Raw genomic sequence first — 18,775 nt, forward strand, 5'->3', positions numbered from 1 at the left:
AAACAGAGGGCAATGAAAGCTAAAATGTCTCATTAGATGGGTTCAATTGAGTGATAAAATTAAAGTAAGTTTGAGCAGTACTTAGGATGTCATGCATCAGCTTAGAAAGGATTTATGAGTTAGCTGAGAAAAGCAAAACTATCTGTCCAGTGAAAAACCAGTGGATATTTTCTGCAGTGAATTAGATGCTTTGGGAGAGAAATGGTTGCATGTATAAGTCTGTGGGTTTATGAGTTGGAAGCATAAAATATTTTCCAAAATCTGTGATGTCAACAGAGATATCTAGATTGTGTTAGGGCTTTAGGCTAAACTTTCTCCAAACCAACTAGTTGGCCCTTCTTCTCTCGTTTATCTATATACCATTCTTCACAGTTTCCTTGTGTCCTTTAGTATCTCTGGCTTGGTTTTAGCAATTCAAATGCAATAGGAGTCAAGTGGGTTACTCGGTTACATAAAAGAGTGAAATGGCCAGTTTGGGGCTCTGGCAAACTGGAGAGTTCATGCTCCATCTGAAGGGGGTTGCGGTTAGCATATGGTTTAAAAATTTGATCTATTTCTTCACTTCCAGTTGGGCTGGAAGATACTTATCCACTTTGTGCCTCAATATCCACATGTGTAACTTGTGACAATTAGAAGTACCTACCTCATAGGGCTGTGATTCATTCATTCACCATGTGTGTATAAATGTGTACTATGCATGAACACTGTTTTAAGGCTGCAGATCAGTAGTGAATAAAAAGGCCAAGTCCCCATAATTGCAATTTGCATTCAAGTGGGAGTTAAGCAATTAATATATTAAAAAAATATAATAGTGTATAGTATGTCAGTTAGTAATATGTACTATTAAAAAGTGTAATTAGGGTTATAGATAGGTAGGGATTTACTATTTTCAGTAGTCTTGTTATTGGAGAGCTGGATGGGGCTTCACATGTTGATATAAGCTGTTCTCTGTGAAGGCAACATTTGAGGAAAGATGTGAATAAAGTGAGGGATTGGGCAGTGAGGATAACATGGAGAAAGAACATTGTGGGTAAAGGTATCCACTGCAAAGTCTCTGAGACTGAAATATGCTTAGGGTGTTTGAAAAACAGCACAGAATCAAGAAGCTGTAGAACAGAAGGAAAAAGATAAAAAACTATAGAGGAAATTAGAAAATCATGCAGGGCCTTTTAAGTGATTGCAAGGAGTTTGGTCTTTACACTGAAAAAGATAGGCAGCTAGGGACAGTATTGAGATGAAGAGTAACATGATGTGACATGAAATTCAATGATTCACAGTGTCTGTGGATATTTTGGATAGAATATTCTCTAAATGGGTCAGAGGCAAGAGAGAGGGCAAAGAGGAAGCAGGGAGAATGGACTGCAATTGGTGGTTGCTTGATCCAAGGTAGTAACGGTAAGGAGATGAAAAGTGTTCATTTTAAGAAAACATGTGAAAGTAGAAGTAATAGGATTTATTCACATGGGGTTTGGGAAGAGTTGAAGGTCAAACTGAAATTTTTACTGAGTGACAGCAGATTGGGATAGAAATTTAGTAAGACAGGAAAGAAAGTGGGGGAAGCAGATTTTGAGGTTAGGGCATCAATAATTCATTGAGGAGTACATGGAAAATGCAGGGCAATTGCTTAAAACAGTGCCTGGAATATAGTAGGTGCAAAATAAATGTTAGCTGTTGTTTTACTTTCCCAGCTGATAATACAAATATAATAAAAGGGTTGACTTCAACAATGGAAATTTATTGGCTCACTGTTTTGAGGCTAGGAGAATTCAAAATCAAGGTGTCAGTAAGGCAATGCTTTCTCCCCGAAGTCTGTGGCATTCTGGATCTGGCTGCCAGCACTCCTGCGTTTTTCCACTATATGGCAGTGCACATGGTGGCGTCTTCTCCTTTTTACCTCTGGGCTCCACTGACTTCCAGCTTCTTCCTGCTTTTTGTCTTTGTCAGTTTCATTCTGCTTATATAGGAGTCCAGTGACCTGATTCAGTTGGCCTCTTGAAGTAAGGTTTTCATGAGATCCGATTTACACTGGTCCACCTCACCAGAATGCGGTCCAAGACCAGATCCAAACTGGGGAGCACAATTTAATAACTACAGCCATGTTTCTTATCACTGTCCTCATTTTAATTGTTACGTTAATTTAGGCATAGTGCCGCCGTATCTTTTGCTTGTTCAAAAAAAAACCTATAAATTTGAATTCTATGATAAAATATCCTGATTTTAAACACCCCAAGCCCTAACTTTCTTATTGTGACTGCAGCTGAAGGGGAAAATCCTTTGCCACGTTGATGACATCAGACTCAAGCACTTACCAGGTCTCTCAGATTGTGTGCCTTGGAGCTTCTTCTGAAGCCATGGTGCCTAGTTCTTTTCTCCAGAGGTGAAACCTGGAACTATAGGAAATTTAACTCCCTGGGGCATTCCTTAACCAGGCCACATATGCCCTGGAGAAAGGCATACATTATATTTCAGGTGACAAAAAAAGGGCATACAGATGTAAATTTTCCAGTACCACACAGTTATTTCTAAACAGACCCAGGATGCAAAACAAGAGCTGTCTGTCATCTTAGCCTGTACTCTTTCTAGTCCATAAGGCTACAGACCTATAATAGTTCATTATTAACTTATGACTTCTTCCTCTGAGCAAGTATCTATTAATTAAATTAAGCCTACCAGGAGAGCTTCAGATTTTATTTGTTAACAAAAGTTCTAGAATTCCAAAAGTTAAATTTATTTCTGATGGCAAAAATAAAAAAATAAAGACAATAAGAAAGAAGATGGGAAGTAGGTAAAGGTTTTCCACATATGGCCTATTTTTAGATTTTTGGTTGAGATGCTTTAAAGACAATTGTTCATAACTGTGATTCATTCAGAAAAAATTTTTTTTCTTCCAAGTCATATGGAAATTCACTTTTTATAACCCTTTGGAGCTATCCAATCTGATTTAAAATTTTTTTTTTAATCAATTTAAAGTCCCCCTTTTCCTCTTGTAAACAAATTTGCAGAAAACATGTTTATGTGGATGCAGAAAGTCTTCAGGATTATCTGTATGGGATAATGTCTTATTTTAAACATTGAGGACTTTTAATATCAACATAAATTCAAACACCAGTCTATTCATTTTCCATTGAATTTTATTCCATTTTATTATTATTTAATTAAATCTCAATTAAATGAAATTTATTTTTATTAATTAAATGAATCCTCCTATCTATCAAAAGCCTTATTAATTTTCATCTCTTTCAATAAACTTTCAATTTAATCACTTTATTACTAATTTCTTTCCATAAATTTCAATCAGCTTCCAGTTCATTCAATCTACAGACCTAAAATCAATATTGTCTATCCAGTATCGGGGGGCTCTTTGTACTTAATTGAGCCAAAATGTCAACAAATCTGTCTAATTTATATCAGTGTGACGCAGAACAGTGCACATAAAAACCAGTCCTGTGATAAGCATCATTGGTGCTTTGCAGTTGCTAAAAGTGTTGAAATAAATGATTGTAAGTTATAACTCAGCAAGACCCAGTGTTTTTGTACAATTGTGGCAAGTTTCAGAATTTGTTACAAACACTGCCCATGTTAACTAGCTTTTCAAACAGGAGGGGCAGTAATGAGTCACAGTGAAGAGAAAGGAGCTCTGGAGTTAGGCTGCCTGGCTTAGACTCTGCTGCTGCTGATTATGATCATGCGGCCATGGTTGGGTAATGCCCGACCTGTCCATGCCCCAGGTTTCTCCTACATGACTAATAGTATCTACAATATAGAACTATTGACTGTATTATAATGCTTAGAATAGTGCCTGACCCATAGAAGTCTCTCAGTATTAGCTGCTGCTGTTATAATCATTTGTGATTTAAAAAATAACAAATTAAGCACCAACCATGTGAATGACACATCTTATGTGGCTTACACCATTATGCCATTTAATACGCACAGAAATCTTGTAAACTAAGTATTATTTTCCTTGATTTGCAAATGAGGAAATAGGCTCAGAGAATCAGTTGCTAAAGTTTGTAAGTTATTTGAACCAGGCCCATTTAAATCAAAACCTAAAATGATTCTGTAATGTCATACTGCATCCATTATTGAAATTTTCCTCTATCTATCATGTTTTTTATTGTGAAGCCTTACTATTTTAATTTTAATCAGTTGTTCCTGGACTGAAAAGTATCTGGGACATTATTTCTACCATAGTTAGGAAGTGATGATTTTGAGAAAAGTATAAGGGATCCTCATTGAACGCTACATAATTAAGACTGGGCAGGCAGTGGGGGGGTAGGGGGAGGCATGCAGATGGTTTGCTAGTAACATTGCCTTCAACATTATTATTAGGAAAATTTAATTGGTTAAAGTATGACAAAGTGTGGTTTGTACAAAATTTATACTGAATTTGCCAGGCTTTCAGTGAGCTTTTTTATTAGTTTACTGGCTCCTATGACAAATACCATACAATGGGTTAGCAAATACTATACTATGAGGATTTATTGGCTAATGTTTTCAGAGGGCAGAAGTTGGAAACAAGCCATTGGCTAGAAAGTTTGCCTCCTCACAGGGTGGGTAGCAATCTGGCTGGCCAACAATCCTTGGGTTCCTTGGCCTACCTGTCACATGGCAATGTCCTCTTCCTTCTCTTCTGGCTTGCAGCTCCTCCCTGTAGCTTTCTCTTTTTAAGGCATTCACTTCTTGGATTAGGACCCATTGTTATTCAGTTGACCTCACCTTAGCTAAATATAACATATCCAAAGGAACTATTTACATGGGTTCACACCCACAGAAACGTGATTAAGATTAAGAACATATTTTCCCCTGGGGGTACACGATTCAACATACCACAGCTGTCATGGATCAATAGAACACATTCAGTTATTGTGTACAGTCTTCCTTACTTTCACCAGTAACCAAAATACATTTGAAAACTAGAGATAACAGTTGGGGCTAAGGAAAAAAAAGTAAAATGGAATATCTACCAAGTTTGTCCAGATCAGGGATATCATAGTTTTAGTAAATGTTCAAAGGCCTTAAAAAGATGGGGTTAAAGCCAAGAAAGCACTAAAATTCTAGTGCTATGAAAGCAAACAGACTATGGATGCACTTATTCAATACTAGGTGGAACCTACAGTGAGATGTGAACAAGCTGGAAATCATGTGAGGAAAATCCTGAGTTTGTCCTTTAATGATTTTGTTGGTCCTGTGGTTGTATATCACCTATTGCTAGGCATAAATATGATGGAGAGATATGCCCTGCCCTCTTAAAATTTTGATCAGTATGTCCATGGAGAAATCAAGGCAGCTCCTTTGACTCTACATACTTTAACAGATAGCTGATAAGTTATGTCACCTACAGGAGGTACTTGATGAAGGTTTATTGGTTAGTAGAGTGATGCACATGGATAGACAATGATAGATTTCTGCCACTATTAAGTACATTTGGAGAAGGATGGAAGATATGGTTCCTGCCTTCCAAGAACTCACAGGTCTCTTTCTCACAGTAAATGCGGATAAACAGACATCTTATAACAACAACTTCTTTGGTGGAGATATGGACAAAATGCTTGCATTGCATAGGGAACAATAAACCTCTTGTTTCTCCTGGTGAGGTTTGGTATTAGTGGTGTACATTAATTAACAGTTATTATTATTTATAATTGGGAACAATTTGGGGAAGATTATTAGGAATTTACATGAAAATAGCACATTTATATGTAGAAAATTGATAAATGTAGTTTGGTATTATAGTTTGAGTTTTTAAGTGTTTGTAATAACATGAAAGCATCCAGTCAAGTAGGAAGAAAAGTCAAAATAAACAAATATAAAACAATAAAAGCAACAAAAATATCCAAAGCCTGACATAAAAATCTCCAGAATGCCACAAAATAGTTATTTTAAGGTCAGATTCTATGCCATTTCTGAGTGTAAGGCTTTGTTCTCTTTTTAGCAAATAAAAACCACAATGTTTTTCTCTTCACAATTACCCTTTTATTGTCTAGAAATATAAAAATGTCTTGAGCAAAATTCAAATAGTAGGAAAGAGTTGGGCAAGTGTCAAGAAAATTATCTTTGCTGACACTGTATCAGAAGGAGTCAGAAAAGATTTTCAATAAATGAGCAGTAGTTTCTGAAAACCATAACTACAGCCCACATCAGAATAAGAAACTTTGTTTTTACCCTGATTCCCAACTTGAATTGCTGTTCAAAACAATTGGTTTTTGAAGAATACTGTAAATGAGCTATTTTTTCCCACAATTTCGCTCCAATGATATCTCCATGAACTGTGCCTTTTTTCTCCAATATTCCATGTTTATGTTTGTTATAACGTGGAAGTAGTGTTAGAATAAGAGGGCTTAAGATTGGTTCAAACCAGTGGGACAGTTGCCCATGGATAGGAAAAGTGTAAATTTGTTGTCTTCCAAAGGAAGCAAGTTTGTGCCCCTTAAATGATGGAGAATACCTTATCCACTGAAGACTAAGCTGAAACTCAGAAAATAGATACTGAAGATAGAGATAGGAATTGCTGAAAGCAGGAGCAGGTTGAGGACCGAGGTTCAAGATTGAGCATATTAGTGAAGTTTTTGATGCAGGGCTCATATAATGGTGCTCAGCAAACACTGGGGTGAAAGCTTCCAGGCTTCTAGGAGTTGCCCTGTACTAAGCAAATTGCAGTCAGTTAAAACAACAAAGAGCAATTCAGGGAGTTAAAAGGAAAGAGAAGGAAAGCAGGAATAAGAGGTGGGTATGAGAAGAAATTTAAGGTAGTCTCAGAAGAATCAACTCACATGAATTCATTTCTTATCCCTCTGCTGCATGTGCTGGTAATGATACCTTGAGTGAGATCATCCTTATACTTCTGCTGAGATTCACTTATCCTGTACTGCTTTGATACTTTGAAGCTAGGTTTCTTTGCTCAGAAGAGACTTTGGCTCAGTTGCTAAATGCATACCATTTTACATTAGGAAGAGTGTCAATAATTCAAGTGTCTTTAGTGTACCTGTCATACATTGAAGACATCTGAAATTTACATGTGCCTAAAAGAGCAAGGGTGATAGGTATGTAGGAAGACAAGGTCCCTGACCCCTCAATTCTGCCTTGGCATCTGATGGCTGGTAGGGCCAGTATTTCCCATTATAAGACAAAAATGAATCTATATTGATCTCTAATCCCTCTCAAGCATCTCTTTTGAAAAAAATGGTATTCATTTGCAGCAGAGGTACCAATCACTGCACAGCTCTAATGATTTGTTTCAGATGAAAAATGAATGTTGTGTCAAATTATACTAAACTCTGGGCAATGTGTTTGTTTTATACTCTTCTTTCTCAACATATTTAGATAAAACCTATGGCATGAAATTATATAAAGTAGTTCCATGCAGTGTAAACAATCTATTTCTACTGTCTGTTTTTCCCACTAAATAATAAATTTTTAAGATACAAGAGTTTTGTTATTTATATACTCCCCCAACCCCACCCTAGAAGCTCATAATAAGTTAACAACTGATGTTTGTTTAATGAATGCTTGAAAAAAAAATTATGTTTAAACATCAGGAAAACAGATGTTCTTGCACTATTTCTATTGGCTTAACTGAGTCCAAGTGCATATATCTTTTATAGTAAGCCGATTCAAATCCATTCTAGAAGGAGGCAGCATATAAATTTTAAATTAACTAAAATTATAGTGATTTATAGATTTATGTTCCCATAGAAGGCCAAATGTTCTACATTTTCAATCATTTCTATAAGCCCAAGAATTAATAATTTGGGCATTATGTTAGTATTCAGTGTTCACTTACTGAGGTGGTAAAGGTTGAATATGAAATTGGGGTCATTGTCACTAATACCACTGTCTCATCTGACTATGAATTTCCTTTGGTTCCCATTTCATTTTTGAACTTCCAGTGTAAAATCTGGAAAATTGTGAGTATAATCTGGGCATGTGCTCTGAATTTTGACTCTGAGGAAATGGAACTGAATGCAATTTATATTAGCTTATGCCCAAACATTTTCACTAGTTAATTCATCAAAATGCAGATATGTTTTCCAAACACTGACTAATTTTTAAATTCACATTAAGTTTGCAGAGACATTTAATCCATATGCTTCTTACTGTAACTCATAATTTTGTAGGCGAGAACAGGTCTAAGTTCAGGACTATTTTTTGACTGAGACTCTTTGAGTGTTTTTAATTAACATTTAAAACTTTTTTCTTAAGGCAGGAAGATATGTTTGACAAAGTTAAGACCAAACACCAAAAGGTTAGTGTTTTGTCTAGAACTCAGCATACATGAATCTCAAATGAATTTTAAGCCTGGCTAAAATAAGCTGTCTCACCCTTTGAGAAAAGTGATGGAGACTAAGAAAGTTTGCCATTAAGGCATTTATGAGAGAAAATTTAATAATAGCTAAAGATCAAAGAAAAGTAGATGGAGTGGAATTGTTTTTTAAAGAAAATAAATCATCACAAGCTAATAATTAGACCATACACACATGAATAATGTATTTTGTGTTTTTGAGAAATTCATAATTTTGATCCATGATTTTTCTCATTTACTTACTTAAAGTCTACCACTGAAACTGCCTAACAGAGACAGGTGAAATAGTTTCAAGTCAGGGTTACATGTTTGTGTGTGTGTGTGTGTGTGTTTGTGTGTGTGTGTGTGTGTGTGTGAGACAGAGAGAGAGAGAGAGAGAGAGAGGGAGAGAAAGAGGAGAGATTCACTGGTTGATTGATTGAAAGAAGGGTAAAAGGATGGGGCTTCTATGTTCATGTCTAATATTGGGGATTGTTGATGGACTTTTGGTCTTATAATTCCCTGAAAAACTGAACAATTTTAGCAGGAACTAGGAAATGAATCAGGATGTCTGCCACCGGGAATAAAGAACCATGGGGAGAGGGTAAGGAAGAGGCAGTGGGTGTAAGGGAAAACAAAACAAAACAACTGGGGAGAATCAGAGCTTTGACAACCAAAAATAAATTGAGTCCTGTGTGTTAGCCAGCTTCCCAAAGGGTCACCGACGATTCTAATTTTCTGGTACTCATGCCCTTATGTAGTTATCCTTAGCCATTGAATCAAGGCTGGCCCTGGATGACCAATATAATATAACAGGTGTGATGGTGTGAAGTTCCAACAAAGGCATTGCAACTTCTGCCTTGGTCTCTTTGAATTGCTCTCTCTGGAGTAATTCACCTGCCATGTCATGAGAAGACTCAAGCAGTTCCTTGTGGAAAGCAACTAAAACTGGCCATGAACCTGCAACAACTGGCCAGTTGTATGAAGCAGCCACGTGGGAAGTAGGTGCTCCAGTCCTAATAAGGCCTTCAGATGACTGCAGCTCCAGCTGACATCTGTCTATAACTTCGTTGGAGATCCCAAGCAAAATGGCCCTATCAAGCTCCCAAATTCCTGAGTCACAAAAACCATGATAAATAATAAATCACTATGGTTGTTTTTAAGTAGTTGAGCTTTGGTTGTTACAAGGCTCTAGGTAAGTAAAATGGCACATAAAGATGATTCAGGGACAAAACATACTAATTAAATCACATTTTAAATATATATTGAGGGCCAGTTACCAGATGTTTTAATGGAGGAAAGATTGATACAGTTTGGACCTGGAGAACTTACATTCTAATGCAAGAAGATCATTTTTCAATGTTTTGAAGCATTTTAAATGTTATTAGAATATTAATACTTTAATTATGAATTAAGACAAATTCCATGAAGGGAAAAATAAGGAGCTGAAATTAAAAACAAAACAAAACAAAAAAAAAACAGTATCAGTGGTTGAGAGGGGAAGAGTTTTAGAAAAGATGCTCATGGCAGTTTCTCTGAGGAGATGCGTGTAAACTAGAATCAGAAGGATGAGAAGGAGCTAGTTCATTCAAGTGTGGAGGGAAACATAATCCAGTATGTGCAAACTTGAGGAAGAGCTTAGTGTGTTTGGATGGAAGCAAAGAAGAGTAGAGCAGAGTGAGCAGTGGGGATTATGCACAAGGAAGGTGGGAGTGGGTCAGGGGGTAGATTTGCAGGAATTCTTAGGCCATAGTGAAATTGTTCAATGGCAATCCACTAAAGGGTTTGATCAGAGGAGGTAACAAATTAATAAAGTTAATTAATGGTATCCACAAAAGCACTCTTTTACAGAATAACACCTATTTTCTTAAGGGGTTGAGTATTTCTGATGGTTTGTTAGGGGTCCATATCTTAGTGACCTTTCCTGATAAATACCAATATAACTACTTATTTTGAATGGTTCTGTTCAATGAAGAACCATGAAGTGAATAAGTTGTGCAAACATTTGGAGGAGGATTCTGGGTGAACAGGGTTCTGTTGTTGTTGTCTATTATTGGAGAATTTAATATGACCCGGAATAAACATCTTTGGGGTTGGTTAGTATTTTGAATTCTTTGGTATTTGAAAGATACAGCAACAAAGGACAGAATTATTTCTATGGAGTGTTATGGGTCCAAATGAGGAGAAGAATCTTCAGGACAAAGATCTGCTGGAGTATACTTTACAAAATCCTTAACCATAATCACAAAAACTGGATTCTCTACCAAGATCCTCTGCTCAGTATTTCAAAGGAAGCATCATGAACAGTAAGTATTATCATCCTTTTTCTAGTTTAAGAAACCCTAATTCTGCTGAGTCATGGTGCTGACATGATTTGACAGAATGTAATAATGTAGGTAAGAATTAAAAAAGGACATTAATTTTGAATTTGCAATTTGTTACAATTCAAATTGCCCTATTACTTTAATAGTGGATATTCAATTTGAATTTTGCATTTTTTTCCCCAAAAGGGTTGAGTGTCAACTCAAATTCAGTAATTTGCATTTTTAAAAATATGTTTCTCATCAGTCTAAAGTACTGTTTGTCACCTGGCAGGTAATAATTTCCTATCCCAACTCTTAGATCTGGCGAATATTTTCCCCTTTTCCCCTTCAAAGAATATATTAAATCAAAAGAACACAACATTTTATGCTAATGCAATCTTTGTAAAGGCTGAGATAAAATTTCAAGTACTGATAATTATGAAAATCCTACAAGAGGATTCTAGAAATATTGGTTTCCCTTATTACAGGCATTCAGTTCTGTAAAAAAGGAAGTAATTTTATATATTCAATTTCAAAGATCAGTTCCAAGGGATATATTTCCAGAACATACCTTTCTCAAACAGACCATCTGATTTACCCACAGGAGAGCCACATCTCATAATTATGCATTTACAAGAGTCATATATACATATATGTCTTTGGAATGATTAGTATGATTTTAAAGTATGAATCAGTTCAAATTAGTGTGAGTATATTTTGAATAATCAAACGCCTTCAATAATTCAATAATCCACAAACATTTATTCAGCACCCACTTTGCTTAAAGCATTTGTTAAGAGTTGGGGATTAGAAGAGTCTTTTTCCTCAACCAGCTATTAGTGCAATTCAGGAGATGGAGAATTTTCTACTATATTATATGGATTTCTATGAAATGAATGAAAGAGAACAATTGCCGCAGTGAGCTCGTAAAGAGATGGAGGTGGAGGAAGGCTTCCTGGAGGAGGCAAGGCTTGAGCTGGGTCTTTAAGGCTGAGTTAGAGAAGCTGGGAAAAGTGTCCAGAAACACAAAGTGACAGACATATTGAATTGTGGAAAAGAAGCTGCTTGACATAGCTGGATTCTAGCATATGTATTTTTTTGCAAGGTATGAAAAAGGGACAATGATAAGAACTGAGACTAAAAGGAAGAGTAACATTAAAAGGGTCCTTTTTTCCTTTGTTATGATGTTGTAACTTTATTCACAAGGCTAAAGAAAACCATGGTGAGATTTTTACTCTGGTCTTAAATCCACTTTAGAAAAACTTAAAAAATAACTGAAGGGTTAAAAAAAAATAATCCTGAGTTGTGTTTCCATGCCAATGTTGTCTTAACTCTCAATTTTTGAAAGAGAAACTCAATGCTCTAAAACTCATGAAGGTGGCAAGCATGTCAACCTTAAAGAGCAAACTCCTTAATTGAGGATCACATCAGCTACGGCAAAGCAGCAGTCTTTCCCATATTGATCTGGATAAACTGCTTAGGAGAGTGAAAATGCCATTGTTTCTTTATTTTCATTACACCACCAGAAGTTGAATTTCCATCATTTGGGCTTCAGTGAAACATACAGATAATGCTCCACTCTGCAAACGGACCATCCAGTCACCTTCACTCTTTATCTGAAAGTTGAACAAGGCAACAGTTGCCCATCATGAAGGCTCTCATATTCAGCATCCTCTCCCCTCCTGGCAATGTAGACCTCACCACTGACAGTGTCCTGGCATTACCTGGCATGCTATAGAGGTGCACATGTGAAACCTTTCACCTATGGTGAACTGTGATGGCATACAGGTGGAAGGAAATACACAGGCAGGTGCAATATGAAACGTTCTAGGGATATAGTAGTGATATGGATTATGGAATCATATGCCTCTTGCTGGGAATTATCAATGTATTAGAGAAAGACAGTAAAAGTAAGTAAGAAATTACAGCTAAACCACCAATTAAAAGCTAAATTTGAAAGTCAGAAGCTCTCCGTTGCATCATATAAAAAAAAGACTTTCACTCTTAGAGATTGGGCTCAGTAAAACAAAATCAAATAGTAAATTTAATTATATAATGACAAAGTTCCTAGCAAAGGTTGAATCCCAAACCCCAATAAATCTGCTATGCCAAGGTCAAAACGCTGATTGAGAATAACAGATTTTGAGATTTGGAGGATGGGAACATACATGTTGATTCACTCAAAGATCTCGAATCTGTAGATCCCCCTGAACTCTGGGCTTGCAGAGGATAGAGACTATGCCCCCTCCCCACCCCCTTGCTTGAAAATGATGCAGAAGTCTTGCCTTGCAGGACGTGGGTCGGGAAATACTTCCACTACCCCTTCTGGTCACCAGACCAATATCTAGTGTCAAGTCACAACATATGCCAGCTGTGAAAATCCTCTGTCTGCAAAGGAAGGAAAGAGACTACATGGAAAGACACAGTACTCAACAGTATATCATGTAACAATATAAACCGGAAAAGAATACATGGGACTGAGCTCAGGGTACTAGATTTTTATTTTTGTTTTTATTTTTATTGGAGGGGAAAGGGCAGGACATAAAGTTTGACAATGGAGAATTTATTGTTATGGGAGGACTTTTCCATGAAACAAGATTTACTACTATGAGAAGGACCCTAGAAGATGATGCTCACCTCCAGCTGTGATGGCTCTTGTAATCTTTGAGAAAGTGATGGCACACAGTAAGCAAACTCAAAATGCCAGTATTGCCATGGTAGTAATTGGAAGGGATCAAACTGATTTTAGAAATGAATATGCTAAGGTAGATATACTATGTAGCCTGAAAAATTCACCTGCTTACTATGTCTCACAAGAAAGCCTAGAAGACATTCCATTTACTAAGTGATAAGGAATTTGCAGATGAGAGGGCCACTAGTATTTTTGAGAAACTATTGGTGGCTGTTCTCTGAGGGACAGGGCTAATGGTAAAAGATATTATAACAGAAGTAGGTTCCATTATAGTGAAGGGGATTATAGGAGCTAGAAAATAATAGAGACCAGGTAGCAATGCTTAGCAGTCATTAGCATAGAGGTACAATTACAGTAAAAAGCAGAAAAGTTGGAGTATCAGTGAGGGCTCTAGTGCATAGAACTATTGAGATGTATAGCAGAATGCAACATTCCCAGTGCCAAGACAGATGAGCAGCCAATAAGAATATTGCTTAATCTACACAATCAAAATAAATCAAGGCTAAATCACCATGAAGCACTGCTTTTACCTCAATAAAAACTTATGTTTTTTTTTTTGTTTGTTTGTTTGTTTTTTGTTTTTTTTAGTTCTGTAATCTATTGACTGATGGAAAGGCCAGAATCCTAAATCCAGTACACAGAACATGATATAAAACAATGATCCCCCATCCTTCCCCGAAGGGATCAATGACCATTTACTTAGATAACTAAATACTTGGGAAAGGTGATATCCAGGCATTTTGAAGATTGTAAGAAACACAGTCCTTGTTGACATTAATTACCCAAGACCTGAAGCCTTATTATGTTCCCTCTTAGAGAAGGAATTTATGGTGGCCAGGCAATAAAAGCAATCCTGGGGAAAGTCTGACTCACAGTGGGTGCACTAGATCCATAGAACCACCCAGTGGTCTTTTGAAATAGTACATATCAGTAGGTAGAAGGGTCCCCACATCAACCCTGTGGAGTAAGACCTATCACATGGGGAAGACTAAGTAGAAAACAATTAAGCTACCTCAGGGATGTCCTAATCATCCCTCTCTCTGTCATAATATAGCCCAAGGGGACTTGGGCCATTTGGATTGCCCCAGAACTTGACATTGGTGCACAACACCTTTGATACCTACTTAATCAGACCAGATAAGCAAAATTTGGTTAATATGCTTGACTTGGTAAGATATATGCACTCCAGAAAGTGGCAGATACAACCTATGAAGATTGAAGAGCCACCATATTAGTACAGATTTTAAGGATTTTATGGTCTGGGGCAAGCCAGGATATAATTTCTAAGTCAAAATACAAATAATTGTATCTAGAATGTCTTGCAAATAAGAAGGAAGCTTCATTTTTATTAGTTCATGTTAGTTTCTGGGGGCAGCATATTGCACATTTGAGGATGAGGCTTCAACCCATTTACTGAGTAACACAGAAGAGGGACCCTAGACTCGGGAAGGACTGTGGTAACAAGTAGCCCAGCCATTTGGGTCAGAAGACTTGGTTATTAGATGTTATCTGTGACAGGAAAGGATGGCATGTAGAATGTATGGTAAGCCCATTTAGGGGAATCACAATGTAGGATCTTAGAGATCTGGAGAAAAGCCATATTGTATGTAGCAGAAATCTATATAGCATTTGAAAAACAGATTCTGGCAGGCTGCTAGAACCTTGTAGAGAAAGAGTCTCTTACCATGGGTCATGAAATGACCATACAGCCAGAACTAACCATTATGGGCTAAGTTCTGTCAGTTCCAATGTATCATATTGTTGGAGCTATCAGCAGCAATTCATTTCAAGTAGGAAATGGTACATTCAAGATATGATCAGAGCAGGAATAGAGGTCATTTGAACACAGCATGAGCAAGTGGCTTAGAACCTCATGTCATCAACCACTGTTACACCAGCTCCTCTCACTCTGCTTAGACCTATGCCATAGGGGAATCCCTTATGACCAACTGATGGAGGAAGAAAGAGGCCAAGTTGGGTTCACAGATGTATTGGCTTGGTGTGTGAGTGTCTGCCTAAAATGGACTGCTCTGCTCCTACCGTATAGCTTCACTCCAGGGTGGCGGCAAGCAACTCTGGTGGGGTGAAATCTCAGTTTTCAGAGTTTGGAATTGTTGAGCTGTTCCTTCACTTTGTGAGGATAGAGAAATTGCTGGAAGTGGAGTAACTGGCTTGACTGCGTACTGTGGGATCTAGAAGGTAAAGGATTGGAAGTTTGGGGAGAATCGTGAGAATGAACGATTTTGTAGAAGTAGTAGGTTTGGGCACAAGTCAGATTATAGATGTAGTTTGAAGGTAGAATGAAAGTGATTTCCTAATGGATTAGAGATGGTTTGTGGAAGACAGCATGAAGTCAAAAAAGCCTCTGTGATTCTGTGCCTGAAATAGACACAATTTACACATTCACACATAGAAGGTTCTTTAAAACATACTAGAGATGGAAAATGTTATGAGTAGTAATGCTCTCATTTTATAGCATGTAATTCACATATAATTTTCCTTCCTGCTACATAGTATTTAAAATATAATTCTCATAGCAACATAGTATGTAGTGGTTTATTTTTAACCATTCCTCTATAGTCAAACAAGTATAATGTTTCAAGTGTTTCATTGTAATTAATGACACTGCAAAAATAAATACATAAATTCCTATGATTGCATAGAAGTTTGCATTTAGTTTTAATTCTCTTAAATGAAACTGCAGGGAATACATCTTTGTTTTTTCTTACACTCTCCAGAAATAGTCATTAGTTACATATGTGAGTCTTGATATTTATATAAATGGCAAGAATTATATATATATATAATATTTGACAGTTTAATAAGGATGAATTTTAACTCCTTTAAAATATTTTCATTTATTTGATTACTGATGAGATAGAAATATTTTCCGTATACTTTGTAACTATTTAGTACTTCCTATTTTACAAATGGTCTGTTCTGGTCCTTTTTCCCATTTTACTTCTTGAATTCTTGGTGTTTTTCTTATTCATTTGTGTAACTTTTGTAAATTAATAATGACTTTGTCACATTGCCTGGAAATACTTTTGGCAGATTTTTTTGAAACAGACATTTTTCATAGCTTTTTGTTGATATATTCCTTTGTAATTCCTCTTTTGTTTCTAAATTTAAAACTGTATCCGCATGTCAGAGATTTTTCTCAACAGTCTATTCTGTTTTCTTCTAGTTATCTATGCTTTCTTCTTAATATTGAATTCTTTTTCTGCCTGAAATATCCCTTGCTGTGTGGCAACTTCAACATTTTATTTATATTTAAAGAAACTAAGGTGGGGAGAGGTCATATATCTTACCCAACCCCACTATGCGCCTATCTTTCATTTAGTTGCTGAGTGATAGACTTAAAATAGAACCCATCCACAATTTAGAAAGAGATGTGAGATCTAATTTTTTAATTGATCAATCAATAACTGTATATCATAGGGCATTAAAAAAAAAGGGAACAACTTCCTAAATTCAGCCAATTAAATACTGTAATCCTTTTGCCTCTTAGCTCCAGAAGTTCATCATGCCTTTTCCTTTCCAAATTCAGTTCATTGTACATATCAAATAAATGCACCCTACATTTTTCATGGATTATGTGATTCTAGTACACTACTGGTCAAGTGAAAGAATATTTACTGTTTAGTGTCCAGTTTACTCTTCACATCAGTCTTGGTCAAAGGTCATGAAGTGTAAAATCAGTAAGAATAAAATCATAAAGTCAATAATACGTTAATAGGAAAAAATAATAAATCAGTGGAAAAGAGAAAGGGGAGGGAAAGCTGTGATATTTTTGTAATATTCTGGATGTGAAATAGTATTTCTCACGTGATTATCAGCACAATTTGAAGTTACTCAAATGGAGTCTTTTTGCTTGAGAAGAACCAGCAGTTTCGCTAACAGTTGCCAGGACTTGTATCTAATTTGTCTTAGAAGACTTCAAATTCAACACTTCATGACTTCAATGGGTGCAGGATAAACAAGTGCTTAAATGGGTTGCAGGATAAAGAAGTGCTATCTGGTAATGGCAGGATGCTTTATGGAGAAAGTGATTGATCAATCTACAAGTTTGTAGCTGTAGATCACTCTACCAGCAGAAATGGGACACAATTCAGATGTAAAGATATGAACATTAAGTCCTATCTCCAGATCCTGTAGTAAGTAACTACAGTTTTTGAAAGAAGAGATTTGGGGGAGCCTTTGTTTAACTTTCATTAACTTAGTCTCAGATGATGTTTCACCATCAATTGTAACAAAGGTACCACACTATTACAAAGTTTTAAAAATAGGGAAACCTGTGTATGAGGGGGGACTATAGGAACTCTATTTTCTGCATGATTTTCCTGTAGACATCCAACTTTTCTAGCAAAAAATTAAAAAAAAAATACCATCATATTATCAATGTATTTAAATATTTCAGAATGGAAAATAAGATGTCCTAAAAAGAAAATGAAATGAAAAAATGATGATTTCCTCAATTCTTTACAAAATTTCAAACAATTTATTCAGCTAATGTCAGTCTAATTTTCACACCTAACGCTATGGAATATTATTTTAATTTTCCTTAGGAAATTATTTATATAGCACTCAAACATTTTGGTGCATTTATCTCTTAAATAGCTTTTGTTTTCTTAATTGTACAAACAGTGTGATTACCATACTTAACATTCTCACTGACAACTTTGACTATTTTCATTCAGTATTAACTTTGGGTATATATCAAACACAATACTAATTTTTTCTCTTTGATCTAAAAAAAAAAAAAATACCAATTATTCATCTGCCATGAATGTGTTTTCAACCTCAGAAACCCTTGAAATCTATAAGCTTACTTTGGTAAAAAGATATTTTTTCATCACATGTGAACCTGCCAAAATAGCTTTTATACATTTATAATGAAGAACATAAGGCCAGTGTGAAACTTGTTTATTTTCTTCAGCGAAATGTGAGAACGAGAAGGTGTTCTATTTCTTCTAGGAAAGATGCAAGTGAAAATAGATTGAGAATACATTAGAAAATGTTCCCATCAATCAGACATATAGAGTTTTCCTGATTGTTAATGAAACGTCTACAGACATTAAGATTCCTAGTTCTCAACTGACTCATACCTACCTACCCCGTTTGCAACCTTTGCATTTAGCTCCAAAATGACATGCTAGGGGATATTCTTAACCATTTTTGCCTTGAAACTTTGCTTGTTTTTACACCCTAGAGAGTTTTCTTGGCATCCAAAAATCTTAGGAAGTCTTTTAAAAACTTCTTTTCACACATGAAGGCCTGCATGGGAGCCTTCACATTCAGTGCTTTCACTTCTAGACCACTATAGGGATGCTATAGACTCAATGGGTGGCATTAATGACCTGCCTACAAAAAACAGCAACTATGTGTATCCTCAAAGCAGATACTGCAGATAGCCTTTTTCCAGCCACTGCCCCCAATGGATTTCCCAGCTCTAACCTCAATTCTGCAAATGTCTTTCTAATTGATTTCATAGTCAGA

This window comes from Choloepus didactylus, chromosome 22 (genome assembly GCF_015220235.1).
Source record: "Choloepus didactylus isolate mChoDid1 chromosome 22, mChoDid1.pri, whole genome shotgun sequence".
Taxonomy (NCBI): Eukaryota; Metazoa; Chordata; class Mammalia; order Pilosa; family Megalonychidae; genus Choloepus; species Choloepus didactylus.